This window comes from Zootoca vivipara, chromosome 5 (assembly GCF_963506605.1).
Source record: "Zootoca vivipara chromosome 5, rZooViv1.1, whole genome shotgun sequence".
Taxonomy (NCBI): Eukaryota; Metazoa; Chordata; class Lepidosauria; order Squamata; family Lacertidae; genus Zootoca; species Zootoca vivipara.
In genome coordinates, this window is record NC_083280.1 from 77,400,976 (window position 1) to 77,418,184 (window position 17,209).

The 17,209-nt window shown below is 44.9% G+C and overlaps 1 protein-coding gene across 1 annotated transcript in view; it reads left to right on the forward strand.

Moving 5' to 3' along the window:
• The first annotated feature begins 6,294 nt into the window (after positions 1–6,294).
• LDB3 (LIM domain binding 3) overlaps positions 6,295–17,209 on the forward strand; it is a 150,473-nt gene continuing 139,558 nt past the window's right edge. The window contains exon 1 of the mRNA XM_060274980.1: positions 6,295–6,413. The gene's annotated coding sequence lies outside the window, so the exon portion shown is untranslated. The remainder of the gene's footprint in view (positions 6,414–17,209) is intronic.

A 17,209-nucleotide genomic window follows, 5' to 3' on the forward strand; every position in this document is an offset into this window, starting at 1 on the left:
TCCTAATTTGGGGAAACTGAGCACTGACCGACCATTACCGTAGTATTCTCACTCTGGCGAGACAGCAACAACCACGTCATTACTTCAATTATATCTATGTATGGTAGTTGCCAAAGGGCAGATTAAAGTTTGACCAAAGGGCAGTTTAAAGTCCCCCCCAACCCAGTCATATGCACGCCTATTCAGAAGTAAGTCTCTTTGAGTTCAGTGGGATTTGTTATCTAAGGGCTCATCCACGCTTCTGTTTGTCCCCTGATTTCTAGACATGGATCAGAGAGGCTTTTTTTTGTCATCCTGCCACTTTCCCCAGGAAAACCTGCAGTTTGCTTCTGAATCGGAGCGAACATTGATTTGGTGTTCTGCAGGTGGTCAGTTGCATACCCTCCAACATTTATCCAATGAAAATAGGGACATCTTATTCTATTATTATAATTATTACACTATTTATACCGTGCCCATCTGACTGGGTTGCCCCAGCCACTCTGGGCGACTTCAAACATATATAAAAACATTAAACATAAAAAAAACTTCCCTATACTGTACAGGGCTGCCTTCAGATGACTTCTAAAAGTTGTATAGTTACTTATCTCCTTGGCTCGGGGGTCGCATAACTCCATACCCTCCAACATTTCTCAGATGAAAATAGGAATGTCTTAAGGAGAAGATGGACATTCTGGGATCAAATCAGAAACCAGGAAGACTTCTGTAAATCTGGGACTGTCCTTGGAAAATAGGGACACTTGGAGGGTCTGCATTTGCTCTGATTTATCAGTAAATTGTGTGTTTTCCCAAGGAAAGTCAAAGAATAACCTCTCAGACCCAGAAGAAGAAGAAGAAGAAGAAGAAGAAGAAGAAGAAGAAGAAGAAGAAGAAGAAGAAGAAGAAGAAGAAGAAGAAGAAGAAGAAGAAGAGGAGGATTAGGAGGAGGAGGAAGAGGAAGAGGAAGAGGAGTTTGGATTTGATATCCTGCTTTATCACTACCCTAAGGATTCTCAAAGCGGCTAACATTCTCCTTTCCCTTTCTCCCCCACAACAAATACTCTGTGAGGTGAGTGGGGCTGAGAGCTTTCAAAGAAGTGACTAGCCCAAGATCACCCAGCATGTGGAGGAGCAGGGAAACGAACCTGGTTCATCAGATTATGAGTCTGCCGCTCTTAACCACTACACCACACTGGCATGTCACATGCCATGTTTGTCATGCGACAAACGGAAGACACCATGAGACAAAGGGAAGTGTGAATGAGCCCTAAGTGTGTATGGGGTCTCCATTTCCATTTGATAAATATGTGTGGTATATTGCCTCATTTGCCCTTGAAAGGCATCTAATAAGTCTTATAAATAACTGAAGTAACTGAAGCACCTGTGGAACTTTGAAAGCTTGCAGGACTTTGGTGTACAACAAAAGTAGCAGGTTAATTATTCTGCACCTTGTTTGTTGCAGTGCGGCCTAGTGCCCATTAACTGCTTCCTTCGCCTCTTGACTTTTATTACTATTTAATATGCTGTGGCATATATAATATTCCCACCCCCCGTACAACTTTGCTTACAGTGAGTAGTGAGGAAATCCTTCGCCGCCTAGTAATGCCTTCTGAATCTAGAGTGCAATGTTCAGCGTGTACCAAAGAAGATTCTGCTGCTATAAAAAGAACTTCAGCTGTTAGAACGTGTCTGCTTACAAGAGGATTGAAATGCAACTGTTAATTAGCGAATAACTTGCTCCCGCAGCATTTGAAGTCTCCAGTATGTGCGTGAAAACTTGTCCCCTCCTCCCCACTCTCTTTTTAAACAAACAAACAAACCTACACACTTCAACATGAGATAAACCAATCCAGGCTACAATTCGACATAGTTTACAGAAATGTTTGGGGCTTCATGAGATGCGATGGGGATCACATAAAGCAGGGGTCAGCAAACTTTTTCAGCAGGAGGCCGGTCCACTGTCCCTCAGACTTTGTGGGGGGCCGGACTATATTTTTTTTTGGGGGGGGGTGAACGAATTCCTATGCCCCACAAATAGCCTAGAGATGCATTTTAAATAAAAGCACACATTCTACTCATGTAAAAACACCAGGCAGGCCCCACAAATAACCCAGAAATGGATTTTAAATAAAAGGGCACATTCTACTCATGTAAAAACAAGCTGATTCCCGGACCATCTGCGGGCTGGATTTTGACGGCGATTGGGCCGGATCCGGCCCCCGGGTGTTAGTTTGCCTACCCATGACATAAAGCATTCAGGGCAAGTGCATATCAGGGGTGCTTCCTGTACTCTGTACAAATTATGGAAGTGGAGGTTTTAGAACTGCAGTGGGCGGGGAAAGAGAGAGTTTAACTCTTTCCTCCCTGGTGTGGTCCTGCCTAAAATCTGCCGCCGCCCCCCCCCCCAGCTACAGTAACTACATCAGGAGGGACGTTCCACCAGAGGTCAAAGGAGCTGCTTCCACACTTGTCCTTTTCTCTGGAATTCCTATAATTTGCAATTGGGCCGGATCCGGCCTCTGGGCCTTAGTTTGCCTACTCATGTGCTAGACTAACATCACTGCCAGACTGTGGCATTATGATTATTGTTGTCCTCCTTTAAAAAAACAAATAAATAAAGACCTGTGCTGTGTGTACCTGCGATGCCAGCAAAGCATTCAGAACGCATTCTTTCCCTCAGTGAATCCTGAGCTCTGTAGTTTTACCCCACACAGAGCTTTAATTCCCAGCAACCCTTAGCAAACTACAAATACTGATTGGCAAATTCATGTCGCGCTGTTACAGTGGATTGGGAGGCCATGCGCACCAAACCGACTTCCCCAAAAGTCTGGATTTTTTGGAATAAGGAAAGGGATGGGAGAAATGTATTGGAAGGTGTGCCTAACACTAGCTCGGTACACCGACATGTAGTGACAGAGGTGAATTTACCTGTGTAAAAAAGAGAGAGGGGTGGGGCATGGTCTCTGGGCATCTGACGGGGGATTTGGCTCAACCAAATTCGATTCAACTTCATTAATCCATTCATCTTCACAAAAGTTTGCACCTTGTTTGCTGATGATGAGTGCTTTCATGTGTCAAGCCTGATGTGGTTGAGTAACACTTTACAAATTACACAGAACGAGGTTGCTTTTTTCCGTAAAAGCAATAGAGACATATTCCATCAGGCTGCAGACTGACTTGGTTTCACTGGATATCCATCACAGGTGACTTAAAACGTCCTGAGATGCATCATGTTAAAACCTGGAAATGTAAGCATCTTTGACCTAAAAAAGTCAATGGTTCCCCTAGGATATCGTTCATAAGAATGGCCTGTGCTTAGGTCTCTGTTCCGGCTGTCAATGGATCCTTCACAAAACATACATTTTGGAACCCGTCTCCAAATGACTCACAAAACATGGTGCATGGTGAAAATTGGGAACCCTATTTAACTGAAGGATATGTTCAGGCTGAAAGAGGGCGTGAGCTGAGGTGCTTCACTTTGGCTTTTCGCACTAAAACAGCTGCCCTTGGGAGATATTATCTGCGAGATAAACTGTGGGTGGCACACGAGCTTTTCGCCTCCAGAGACACTGAGTTCAAATTTCAGCTCGGGTTGCTCAAGTGAAAATGTGCTTGATGGTCTTGTTTCCCCAAATACAAAAAAAAATCACTCGGCACTCTGTCACAATTCAGCAAATTGGCAGGCGCTCCCAGAGAGGGGCTGATGCCTGGAATGGCAAGAGGTTGTAGTAGGTCAGGACTGAAGCAAGCATGTGGAATTGCAAGTGAGGGGCCTCAGCATGCTACCAGCCCATGCAGAATTCTAGAGAGCTGGGAGTTTTGGACCTTGTTCCTTTGGATGCAGTATCAAGCCACTTTCAGAAACAAAACAAATTAGTTTAAGTGTCAGCCGGTTAAATAGTTTTAGGTTGATCAATCAAATCATTTTAGGCTATTATCCTATAACATCCTTCCTGGGAGTTTTGAGCAGACATGCACAGGATTGTGCTGTAAACTGATATAACAAGATTTGAACCAATTGACTGATTGAATTTAAACAAATTTGCACAATGCAACACCCCATGTCGGTATCAGCAGAACCAAGGCGTGACAGTGGTGCAGGGAGGTTAATTTCGGACTCATGCAGTTAAATGGAATCTCCATGCTTAGAGCATGTTGGCCATGTGTCCTGCTTTACAGAGGGCAGTCCTCTGTTTGAACGAGTCCTCTGCTTGAAGGGCTATCCAATCCAAAGATCAAGAACCATAAGAAGGGAGAGCAGGAGCCCTGAAGTTCCCCCTCAACAGTCAGTACCTGGACAAGCACACAGGTCACAGTCTTCCCAGTTATAGTGAGACGTACTGTTATTTCCATCTAAACTTGCATATAAGATGAACATATGCAAATGTAACCCAAATGTTCTCTTGTCCTCTTTTTTGAAGGGCATTTCCTCTGCTTTGGGGTCGATGAGTGTTCTCCCCCCTAGTTCAAAGGCTGACCGCTCCTGGATCCTAGGTGTCTGGGACAATCGCCATGGGATGGTTGTCATCTTCATGCCCAGCTTGTGAGCTTCATAGAGGCATTTGGTGATTCTTCAGCCAGAGACATGGGGTGAAGGCCATGGGAGTGCTGATAATATTTTTTGGAGGACAAATAGAAGGGGCTTTGCAGTCAATGCCTTTAACTAAGGAAAAGGTTCTTTTCATTCTTATTCCTGCTTCGTTCCACCATAAGGAAGGAAGGAAGGAAGGAAGGAGTAAACTGTGAAGCCCCGTGTAACAGAGTAATCTTTCAATTTTGGTATATTCTTGTTTTAATTTGTGTACTTCACATCTAGGCGCCAAGCCATTACTGCTCTTCCTCCTGTCTGGCACCGTTAGATTTTACTGCACATTGGGGGGGACGACAGGACCAAACTCTTAAGGAGATTAATGCTAAGCCAAGTATTAAAGCTGTCTGTATTTTGAGCATCATGTGCAGTTGTGTCTGGAGAAAATGGTAAGGGTTGTGAAGTGACACTGAGAGTTACACAGGGAATCAGCCTGGCCCGTAAGGTATTGTTTATCCCTTTAGCATCATAGAGTTGAATGGTACCTACACTGGATTATATAGTCCAATTTATAGGCCCCCAACAGAATATGATGTACTAATAGCATCTCTGAGAAGCATTTGGACTATACAAATCAATGGAGGACACATTTATCAATAGGTATTAGTTAGCGAGCATGGATGAGATTCATTCCAGCCTAGCCCAGCCATCTGTCTTTTCTGTCATTAATCCAATATGTTAGATGTCCAGAAATTAACCTGGATCTCCTGGTTTGTGGTTTTGTATGTGATAAGTATGCGATAAATATTATGGATTGTGACTTCAGATGCGAATGGAACGATCATAGACACCTTGGCTGTCATAGCCTTAACAGGAGATGTCACTGCTAGAATGTTTCTGGGTTCTTTTAAAAATAAATAAATGTGGATTGTATAGGGACGGCTACCAAAACCACTCGAGTTTTACTGTTTTGCCAATGTTGGGCTCCGTTTCTGGTCTTCTTCTATTTCACTCTTCATATTTTCAAGCTTTTATTGGCACCTGTGAGGACTACAAATTTAAACAACAACAACAGAAAGCAGAAATCTTACACTGGGATAATGACAAAAGACAACAGCAGAGATCTGGTACTGGAGGTGAAAGCAGTTCATGCAGTAGAGCCTGGAAGAGTTTGAAAGTCCTATTGAACATGACAGTTTTACATGTGCACCTTTTGCTTGTGGTTCCCTTTCTGTGCTGAATCACAGAAATCACACAGGGCGGCTCATCTGCATTCTTATTTGCCATTTGAAAGCAAACAACAGCACAATGTGCCAGTGTTCAGTGGCTGCTTCTATTCATGTAAATAGCTCCATTCTGGCCAACAGAGAGAGCCCTCTGCCGTCTCTTCCCATTCATCCATTATCAGCTGAGCTATTCGTTTTTTATTTACTTTTCAGTTTTGCTGAACCCCCCTTTTCTCCCCTTGCTCTTTTGGCGGAGTTAAAAAGCATCTAATACCGAATGTTTATTTCCCGAAGTAGTGTTGGTACAGTACTTAGAATTTTTGGCTGCCTGGGGAGGAGAAACTAATTTTTGCAGTTGTCGTTTTCCCTCTCAGCACGAGAAATGCAGGAAGCTGAATAAGGTCAGGGAAAGAAAGAAAGAAAGAAAGAAAGAAAGAAAGAAAGAAAGAAAGAAAGAAAGAAAGAAAGAAAGAAAGAAAGAAAGAAAGAAAGAAAGAAAGAAAGACGCAAGTCAGTGGGCAGCTGTAGCTTTAAGGGATCCACCTTAAGGAAATCCACATCCTCCCGCCGCTGCTTTGGAGTGGGCAGCGTCACCGGGCATGGCAGAGATCAACTAATAAATGTGCAGCTGGAGGAACCGGGAGGAGGCACCACGCGCGGATCTGCAGAGCTGCTCCCAGGTAGAGGCGACCGGCTGGTCTCCAGCTCCTTCCTTGTCACCTGTCTAGCTGCACTAACCTTCTTCTATCCCACCTTGCAACCGACTGCATGTTAATCTCAGGGTCGTGGGTTCGAGCCCCACGCTGGGCAAAAAGATTCCAGCCTTGCCGGGGGTTGGACTAGATGACCCCCGGGGATCCCTTCCAACTCTACAATTCTAGGATTGCTCCTCTCCTATCTGAGAGTTGCCCCTCATTTCTCCCCACCCCCCACTCCCGGCTCCACGCTCGTTTTCTTTACTGAGTCTGCTGTCCTGTTGTCTGCGTTTCTTGCTTGCGCCTGTTGGGCTATTAATCAGACGGATGTGGCAGATGGGATTTGCTGCAGGCCGTTTGCTCACTAATCACACCGGATCAGCCTTTTCTTTATTGTTATTCCTCCTCTGCTACCCCACCTTTCTGGTTTGCAAACCACAAGGGTGACCCGCCACCCAGCCAGGGCTGCTAATACAGCCCAGAATCCACCTGCTTATTCCACCGCATGGCTCCCAGATCCAAAGCCACATTATATATTTCTCATTCTCTTCCCCCACCTTCCTTCTCCTTTACCCCTCACATAAGCTGCTGGTTAAAAGACATGGGAGCAAAAAGGCTCAGGCCAGTCTCTTGGGGCTTGTCAAACCAGTAATGTATGTAGTTTCCTTTATTTTTTTAAGTTGAAAGCCCTTGTTCAGTTCAGATTAAAATAAGGATTACAATATTCTGTAGAAAAGCACTCTGAAACTATTGATGACTCAGCATGGCCTTTGTGACTGGACAGTTAGATGACACACAGAAAACCTGCATATATTTACTCAGATATCCAGCCTGCCAGTGAGGCTTACTCCGAAGTACGTGTGCACACAATTGACATTTTAAAACACTTTTAAACAATTAATTGTGCTGCATTGGTTTCTTTGCAGTTCAGCCAGATGATTTGTTTGCCCCCCCCCCCCATGTCACACCTCAAATTTCAAAGTTCAAACAATACGCTTAATAGACATCTCAGCAGAACTGGTGCTCAAACTGAGAAGTAGGATATTGACAGTAGTTCTACAGATTTACTTCTAAACTTTCAAGTTCACCTCTAGCTGACAACTCTTGATTCTCAGAATAATGTCCTCTTGCTGTAATAAGGGTTTCATTCAAAACAAAAAAGTTTGCATGAAGCTTCACACAAAAGGAGAATAAATACTAAACATTTCACACTCAGTTACATCTCTTTTCTGGATATTTGAATTACCATTCTATTTTATTTACTTACATAAAAAGTTATAGTCACCTTTCTAATACACTTTTGTTACACGGGGCAGATTACAGCAATTAAAACCGTAATTTAAGAGCCACAAATTAAATACTGTATATAACAGCAATAAGAGGGAACTTGACTAGAAGAACATCAGACTCTTGTCTGAAAAGGCCCTCCCTGCTAGATAATAATGAGTATGGGAAGAAGAGGTCTCTCTGGAATCTTGGACCCAAGTCCTTTAGGGATTTACAGGTAAAGAAAAACCACTCCAAATTTTGCCTGGAAACAAATGGCAAACCATGCAGCTGTTGTAGGTCAGATGTAATGTGATCCTATGGGCAAGTGCCCATGAACATCCTTGCTGCTGTATTCTGAGAGTTTTGAAGCCTCTTCAAAGGTTGGTCCATGGCAGTGACCAAGTCACCTCCTGGCAAATAGAAGGGGAAGAAATGGAGGCAGTGAGGAATTTTACTTTCTTGGGCTCCATGATCACTGCAGATGGTGACAGCAGTCACGAAATTAAAAGACGCCTGCTTTTTGGGAGAAAAGCAATGACAAACCTAGACAGCATCTTAAAAAGCAGAGACATCACCTTGCTGACAAAGGTCCGTATAGTTAAAGCTATGGTTTTCCCAGTAGTGATGTATGGAAGTGAGAGCTGGACCATAAAGAAGGCTGATCGCCAAAGAATTGAGGCTGCATGGACTGCAAGAAGATCAAACCTATCCATTCTTAAGGAAATCAGCCCTGAGTGCTCACTGGAAGGACAGATCGTGAAGCTGAGGATCCAATACTTTGGCCACCTCATGAGAAGAGAAGAATCCTTGGAAAAGACCCTGATGTTGGGAAAGATTGAGGGCACTAGGAGAAGGGGACGACAGAGGATGAGATGGTTGGACAGTGTTCTTGAAGCTAAGAACATGAGTTTGACCAAACTGCGGGAGGCAGTGGAAGACAGGATTGCCTGGCGTGCTATGGTCCATGGAGTCACGAAGAGTTGGTCACGACTAAACGACAACAAAGGTTGGTCCATGACAGTGACCAAGTCCAGCTACAACTAGGACATGCCTGTTTCCGTGACCAGATCTGACTTCAACAGTAACAGCCTGCACACCAGTCAAAGCTGGGCTGAGACACTCTTGACCAGGCTTCCTCAACCTCGGCCCTCCAGATGTTTTTGGCCTACAACTCCCATGATCCCTAGCTAGCAGGACCGGTGGTCAGGGATGATGGGAATTCTAGTCTCAAAACATCTGGAGGGCCGAGGTTGAGGAAGCCTACTCTTGACCATTGGCACATGGGCACCTAGGAGCGAGGCTGAATCCAGGAATACCAACAACCCATGGACCTGATTCGTCAGGGGGAATACCACCCCATCGAGAACTGGTTGGATCCCTGTTCTAGAGTCCAGCATTTTCCTGAGCTATAGCACCCTTGTCTTGTTTTGGTTAGGGATGCGGGTGGCGCTGTGGGTTAAACCACAGAGCTTAGGGCTTGCTGATCAGAAGGTCGATGGTTCAGATCCCTGTGATGGGGTGAGCTCCTGTTGCTCGGTCCCAGCTTCTGCCCACCTAGCAGTTCGAAAGCAGGTCAAAGTGCAAGTAGATAAATAGGTACCACTACAGCGGGAAGGTAAACGGCGTTTCTGTGTGCTGCTCTGGTTCGCCAGAAGTGGCTTAGTCATGCTGGCCACATGACCTGGAAGGTGTACGCTGGCTCCCTCGGCCAATAAAGCGAGATGAGCACGCAACTCCAGAGTCGGTCACGACTGGACCTAATGGTCAGGGGTCCTTTTACCTTTACCTTTTTTGGTTAATTCTCAGTTTATTAGCCCTTACCCAGCCCATGTAACTAATTGCACATAAATAATAAAATTGTGATGATGGTGGTGATTAAGCCAACAGCTTCCTTGGTATTAAAGGTAAAGGAGCTGCAGGTCTTCAGCATGCTGATAACAATGCACTCTGGATCCTGAGACAATCTCTCCCAGTTGCCCCTGGGGTGAGCCACCTGCAATCCTAAATCTACATTTGGTCCTTAGCATAATTTCAGAAGCCCTCTGCAAGTCCTCGGTCCAGGCCTCTGGCAAGAGCAGTAGGTCCCTTCCCCCAGCAGCCAGCTGGCTGGGGAAGGTTAAGGCAAGAGAGAAAAGAGTTGGCTTTCGGATCCACCCACTTAAACCCCCCCTGCCCTCACCTGCAGAGGAAATGTAGTCATCAGCAGGTGGTTGGTGGCATCAAGTGCCTCTGAAAGGTATATAGCTCAGGTGCAGGGAACATTTAGCAATGCAGGTGGTGTTGAACTATACCATGGGTAGGCCAACTAAGGCCTGGGGGGCCGAATCCGGCCCAATCGCCTTCTAAATCCGGCCCATGGGTGGTCCGGGAATCAGTGTATTTTTACATGAGTAGAAGGTGTGCTTTTATTTAAAATGCATCTCTGGGTTATTTGTGGGGCATAGGAATTCGTTCACCCCCCCCAAATATAGTCCAACCCCCCCAAAAGGTCTGAGGGACAGTGGACCGGCTCCCTGCTGAAAACGTTTGCTGACCCCTGAACTATACAGTACAAGCAAGGAATAAGTCACTCTCACACTATTTTTCTCAGGCTTAGTAACAAAAACAAAAACAAAAAAAAGCTTCTCTTATGGCACATTGGAGCAACCAGCCCAACACACCCTTGCCTCTTTAGTAGCTGAGTTACATGCTGGCACCGTGTAGAAATGCTTTCCAGTTTTTTGTGGCGCTAACGAGTCTCAATTTAGCAGCCTAAAACTGCTGACCTCTTAAACAGCTGCTGTTGGACTTTATTTATTCCGCGGAAAACGTTTTCACACGGTCAGCTTTGCTCTGAAATCCAAAATTCAACAGGCAAAAGTGGGGTGGTGGTGGTGTTTGTGTTGGTGGGGGGTGTCTATCAAGGGAGGGTGCCTATATTACAGGCCTAAACTGGCTTGGCAGTTCCTCTGTAGCCCCAGAGAACCCTGGGAACTGTAGTCTCTGGGGATGAGCTCTAACAAAATTCCCAGCAGCCTTGCCAAACTAGAACCAGGATTCTTTGAAGAATTATGAAGAATTAAGCAGTTACATAAGTGGGGTGTGTGTGTGTGTGTGTTTGTTTGTGTGTGTGAGAGAGAAAGGGGGGGCGGAGAGAGGTGGATATGCCTTGTATTGGCAACTTTTGGCCATACAGATGTTGAACTACAGCTTCCATAATTTCAGGCCATTGCCCATGCTTGATGAGGCTGATGGGAGTTGCAGTTCAGCAGCAACTAGCAGTCCAGATGTTCCCCACACCTGAGTTATAAAATTGTAGGGTTCAATTCTATGGTCTCTGGGAAGATGTCCCAGGGACCAGAGGATTATTATTATTATTATTATTATTATTATTATTATTATTATTATTATTATTATTATTTGCAGAGCTCAGTCTCCATTGATAGTGGGAAGTTCCCTTTCGGACGCCTCCTGCTTGTCTCTGTGGTCAGGTCCATTGCTGTTGCTCCTCTGTTGTTGGTGATCTGGTGGAGAAAGTAAAAAGGCGGTATTCTGGGTTCATGTTGGTGGTGGACCCAAAACCCTCCTATTTCCATGGCAATGGGAAGAAATGGACATGGACCTTGGGACCAATGTACTATTTTTCCTCTCAGTGGGAGGAAAATGACTTCTGGGACAGCTCAGCTGGAAAAGCATGAAACTCTTAATCTCAGGGTTGTGGGTTTGAGCCCCATGTTGCGCAAAAGATACCTGTACTGCAAGAGGTTGGATTAGATGACCCTTGAGGTGCCTTCCAACTCTTAAAGTCTATGAGTCTGGCAGGGCTTTGGAGCTGGTGGTTCATCTCCCATAGGATGGCCTTTCCTCCACATGCCCACCTCCACATGCCCATCTGCATTTAGCCTCCAGCTGCCTATAATAATAATAAAAAATCCAAATAAATATCCATAAAAACCAGCTCAAGGAAAAAACATCATTGAAACAAAATCTAATAAATAGTTGCACTCTGTGGTTGAACTACTAAAAATAAGTGACCTGAAGACTCGTGGGAACATAACTGTGTTTGACTTTTAAAAGCAAAAATCCTTAGGGATACTTTTAAAAGCAAAAATCCATCAGGGATACTTGCATTTCTGTTCTTTTTGTAAATAGCAGCGTGTTGGTCTAACTTGGGCTGTTCTTAGTGGGTGGCAGCTCTTCAGCCACATCCCTTAGATTACACATCTTCAATCATTTTGCACCCAGGACCTGCCTCTAACGCCAGCCTGCAGCACAGGAACCAGTTTTAATTTTGCAACATGTATGTCTGTTTCTCTTAAGAACTATGGCAAACAGTGGGGCTGGGCGATACCTAGTTTTCAACGTCAGAGACCAACTGAAGAGACTGTATCTGAAGAAGTGTGCATGCACATGAAAGCTCATACCAAAATATAAACTTAGTTGGTCTTTAAGGTGCTACTGAAGGAATTTTTTTATTTTGCTTCGACTCAGACCAACACGGCTACCTACCTGTAACTAGAGACCAACTACGTTTGTCATTGGTATGAACTTAGTTGGTCTCTAAGGTGCTACTGGAAGGAATTTTTCTATTCTATTTTTATTTTGTTTTGACCGCAGACCAACACGGCTACCTACCTTTAACTAGTTTTAAACGTTGTCATATATCACAATGTCTGAAATAAGGATGGAACTATGGAGAGGCGTTGGTTGGCTTCACGGCTTTTCCCACATTGTGATTTTTGCATAGCACACAGACACACACATCATGATTTGAGGGGTTTAAATATGGACTCCAAACCGGTTTTGGACGATATATCACTGCATCGCCCAGCCCTGGTGAAGGGGCAAAGGAAGGCAGCACACCTCTGTTCTCTTCTCTATGCGTCAGCTTTTCTGCTCCACCTGGCACCAATAGGAGGGTGTGGTGGGGAGAAGTTCTGATCATGGTTGAGAGTTGGGAGACAAGGGTTACACCTCACCTCCTTATATGCTGTAGTCCCTAATTCATAGGATCTGCCTTACACTGAGTCCGACCATTGCACCATTTAGCTCAGGATTGTCAATGATGACCAGAAGCAGCCTCCAGGGTTTGGGGCAGGGGACTCCTGCCACCCCCTAGTCCTACCTGGGGAAGCCAGGTGTTATGTACTAAGCGTGGATCCTAGAACAATAGGCAGGTAGGAATGCAACAACTGATTGGCCTGCAGGAGAAGACCAATCAGGCTCCAGGAGGGAAGCAGAATCAGCCAATCAAACGGGACTCATTGTGTAAATAATGTACAGTATATAAAAGCCTGAGGTTTTTTTTTGGGGGGGGGGTTCAATCACTTTTTTACCAGCTGCAATAAAGAGCATGAAATCACTGCAGGGCTCCAAGTATATTTCACCAGGGATTGCTTGCAAAACAGATGCCCCCCCTCTGAGCTATTACCATTCGCCTCCCAGCATTCAAAGTTGACCCCCGCCCACTCTCCTTTACTATTTCTTAAAGAACCTTATGTGACCCTGCAGGTGACACGTTTACTGCCCCTGCAGTGTAGTCAAGCCTGAAGCATCTGGGGCATCTAATGGGGGAGCAAAGGTCATCTCTCCTTGCCTCGTTTCACCCTTAATTGCACAGTAGCCGGGTCTGCCGGGAAGAAATAACCTGTGACTCTCCTGTGCTTTGGCCAAAAGTGTTGGGGTGACTGGGCACTTAGCTCTTAAGGTTCCAGGTTAACTTTCTAAAACGTTAAAAGGTACTTGGGAAATTTAAATGAAGCTTCTTCGACTACTTCTATTTTGCTTTCCCTCGGTTTGCCTTTACTAATGCCGCTGCCCCAGTGTACCTTTGGAAACACCTCCTCTCCTTCCTTCCTTTCCTCCCTCCCTCTGTGCACACCCTCTAAACTGGCTATATGCCTGGACTGGGTGATTGCATTTCTTCCTCTTTGTATCATTGTAAGTGCTAACATGTCTACGTGCTGCCAAAGAGCAAGAGGAGATCAGAAGCTGCTGGTACAAGTTGTTTAGCTCGATGGCCTGTCCACCTTTCACTCGGGTCAAAGGAAATTTCATCCTTTCAGTTTCATCATCTTGCGGTTCCCCTTCTAACAACCGCGGGATTGGACTCTGAATCATTTCTTGTATCACTGCTAGCTCCCATTTGAAATCCAGTGTAAACTGACGCACTGCTATGACTTCCTGCCAGGCAGTGATCTAATGGGACAATGTAAGGACCCAAAGCCATCACCATTGTCAAGCTGCATTTAAATTTTTATGGATGGGTTCTTGGCTGAAAAGGCCTTGCTTTTTAAAATACCTGGCAAAAGCTTTTGATCTCATGACAAGCTCAGTAATGATGTCCTATTTGTATCTGTCAAACGGCATTAAAGGATTAGGGTACCCTTGTTCTTGTCACCGCATCTGGTCCTTTTGATTATTTTGCATTTGAAAGAAATAAGCTTATATTTGTGACCTAGAGTATCTGTGGCAGATCTAGTGTTATTGCCCCTATAAAAGATCATGGCTTCAGAAGTAAGCTAAGCAATAAACCTCCCGGAAACAGGATTCTTGTTTCCATTTAAAAACATATCTATGGATAAAGCAAGAGAACTCTGTGTAACCAGACAGTGTGTACACCTTTCCATTTCTCTTTATGTTCCCATAAATCTGACATATCTTTCAAAATGAAGCGCCTAATATTATGAAGAAAAGTATGTAATGAAATTGGTAGACTTCTAACATAGTTTATGCAGCCAGAACACACCACAACTCAGTTCCGGCACCTTTCAGGTGGGCGCCATTGCCATTAAAAGAGGCATTCATGTTGAGTTCTGGCACCCTTTTGTCTAGAAAAAAGTAGAGTTTACCAATGAGCATTAAATTTTGACCAGGTCAGGGTGTAGCTTCTGTGGATGAGTGAGGGCTGTATGAACTTATGAGCTGTATGGTGATTTTTGTTTGTTAAAGGTAATCTTTGGATCCTAACTTTCCTTCCATGAATAGAATAGAGCTCACATTTGTGGGATGGAGATTTTCCATCTCCTCCTTCCCTCTGCAGTCCTGTGCACCTCTTTATAAAAAATTCTGCCACTGAGGGAGATTGGGTGTGGGAGCCTCATGATATGGCGTAGGGGCTGCTGATGGAGGAATGAGCTGGTCAAGAAGGTATTTGCATTCAGCAAGTTGCTCTGGGAAGCCTTGCATTTAATACACATATGAAGTGTTGTTTCAGAGGTGCTTTCCCAGATATGCTCTCTTCAAATTACAGTGGTACCTCGGTTTATGAACACAATTGGTTCCGGAAGTCTGTTCATAAACTGAAGCGTTCATAAACTGAAGTGAACTTTCCCATTGAAAGTAATGGAAAGTGGATTAATCCGTTCCAGATGGGTCCACGGAGTACTCAACCTGAAGCGTACTTAACCCGAAACATGGGTGTAATTGGTTCCGGAAGTCTGTTCATAAACTGAAGCGTTCATAAACTGAAGCGAATTTTCCCATTGAAAGTAATGGAAAGTGAATTAATCCGTTCCAGATGGGTGCGCAGCGTTCGTAAACCGAAAATTCGTAAACCGAGGTGTTCATAAACCAAGGTACTACTGTATAGTGACATTTTAAAGACTGCCTGCCAAACCCTTAAACCCCTCACATCCTTGAAAACAAAAACCTAATAGCCAGCAGCGCTGGCAGTAGGGGACACACCTTAAAATGGAGACTGTGTGTTGTCTAATGACGGTGCGGTGATCCAGGCTGATAATGGGACACCCTCACAAATTACCAGGACATGTGATGCATGGTGACATCTGCTGGGACAACAATGCCCCCTGTTGCAGAGCCAAAGTTAACCCTGACCAAGAGGGAAAGCAAGGTGACAGGAGGCGTTGCCATGATGAAAGAGATACCGTGTTTCTCACAAAATAAGATGTGCCTATAAAATAAGCCATGGCACGATTTTCTCGAGGCAATAAAATATAAGACATACCCCAAAAATAAGCCGTACTGGGGTACACCGCGACAGTGGTGGGCGAGAGCCGCAGCGCAAGCCACGCCGAGCCCCGACTGAGCGCGACCCGGCAAGGGCAGCAGCGCGCAACGCGCCGAGCCCCGACCCAGCGGGAGCCGGCATGGGCAGCAGTTGCAAAACTCTCTGAAAGCTTAATACTTAATTTTAAAAAAAGACATCCCCTGAAAATAAGCTGTGGTGTGTTTTTTTGGAGGAAAAATAAATATAAAACGGTGTCTTATTTTAGGAGAAACACGGTACTTCCTCTCTTGCCAGGAAACCTGGGATGTGTGGTCTTTGTAACCTGTAGTAGCTGGCTTTTCATAAGGCAGCCAGTCAAGGAGTATCAAGCCCAAAGCTGTTAGCAACTACAGAAAGTGATGTGAGGGGGGGTGGCTGTGGCATTTGCTCCCTGCCACACCATTCTTGCTGCAGAACAAAGAGCTAAGTGGGGCACTTGACGCCTTGTCACAGGGAATCTCCATCAGAAACACTTCTGGTTTCTGGAAGTCCTACAACTGGTAGAGCAGGACCAGCCGGGGACGTTTTGCTGCCTGGTGTGGAACAGCAAATGGCATGCCACCACAGAGACACACAGAGTTAAGTATCTCAGGCTGGTAAAGTTATTGTGACACCTGAGGTAGAACACCTCACAAGTGCCTCTCTCCCTCCCCGGCAGTAAAAATACAACAATAATGAACCCAGTGACTTAACAACTTTTTGCCTTTGCATGACATCCGGAATCAGGTGGCCTAAGGTGGCTTTAGGTCTATGTGAGCTTTCAAAAAAAGAAAACGAAAGCTGAAATTGTTAGGAAGCTAAAATTTGCTCCTGACACCAAATCCCGCTCCTGCCTTTCTGATAAGTTATCAACGGTTCAGGATTGCAATACCTCAAGGACCGCCTCTGTCCATATGAACCTACCCAGACCCTGAGATCATCTTCTGAGCCCCTTCTTTGTGTACCTTCTCCACAAGAGATCCAGAGGGTGGCATAACAAGAACAGGCCTTCGTTGTGGTGGCTCCCTGTCTGTGGAATGCTCTCCCCAGAAAAGTTCGCCTGGCGCCTTCATTATATATCTTTAGGCACCAGGCAAAAACGTTCCTCTTTAACCAGGCCTTTGGCTAATTGACATCTGATGCCCTTTAACAATGTAGGTTTTTGGGGGGGGGGCGTTATTGAGTTGTTTTTGTTTTGATTATGTCTTTTGTGTTTTGATATTGCGATTTTTGTTGTAACCACCCTGAAACCTGCAGGTATAAAGCTTACATTATTATTATTAATAATAATAATAACAATAATAATCTCTCTTACGCTGCCACCACCATTCCTGCTAATAATCTATTCATACTAGTACTATGCCTTATAATTCAGCTGTAAAACGTCCTTAGGAGAGCGATGACTAACGTGAGCAGAGGTACGACGACAACTCCCTATCCTGTTTCATTATGAATTGTTTCCAGCATGGCAACGGATTTGACATTAGTTGTCGAAGCATGATGGTGTTCCTATTCTGAGCCACTACCTTGAGGTGTTCGTTCCTTC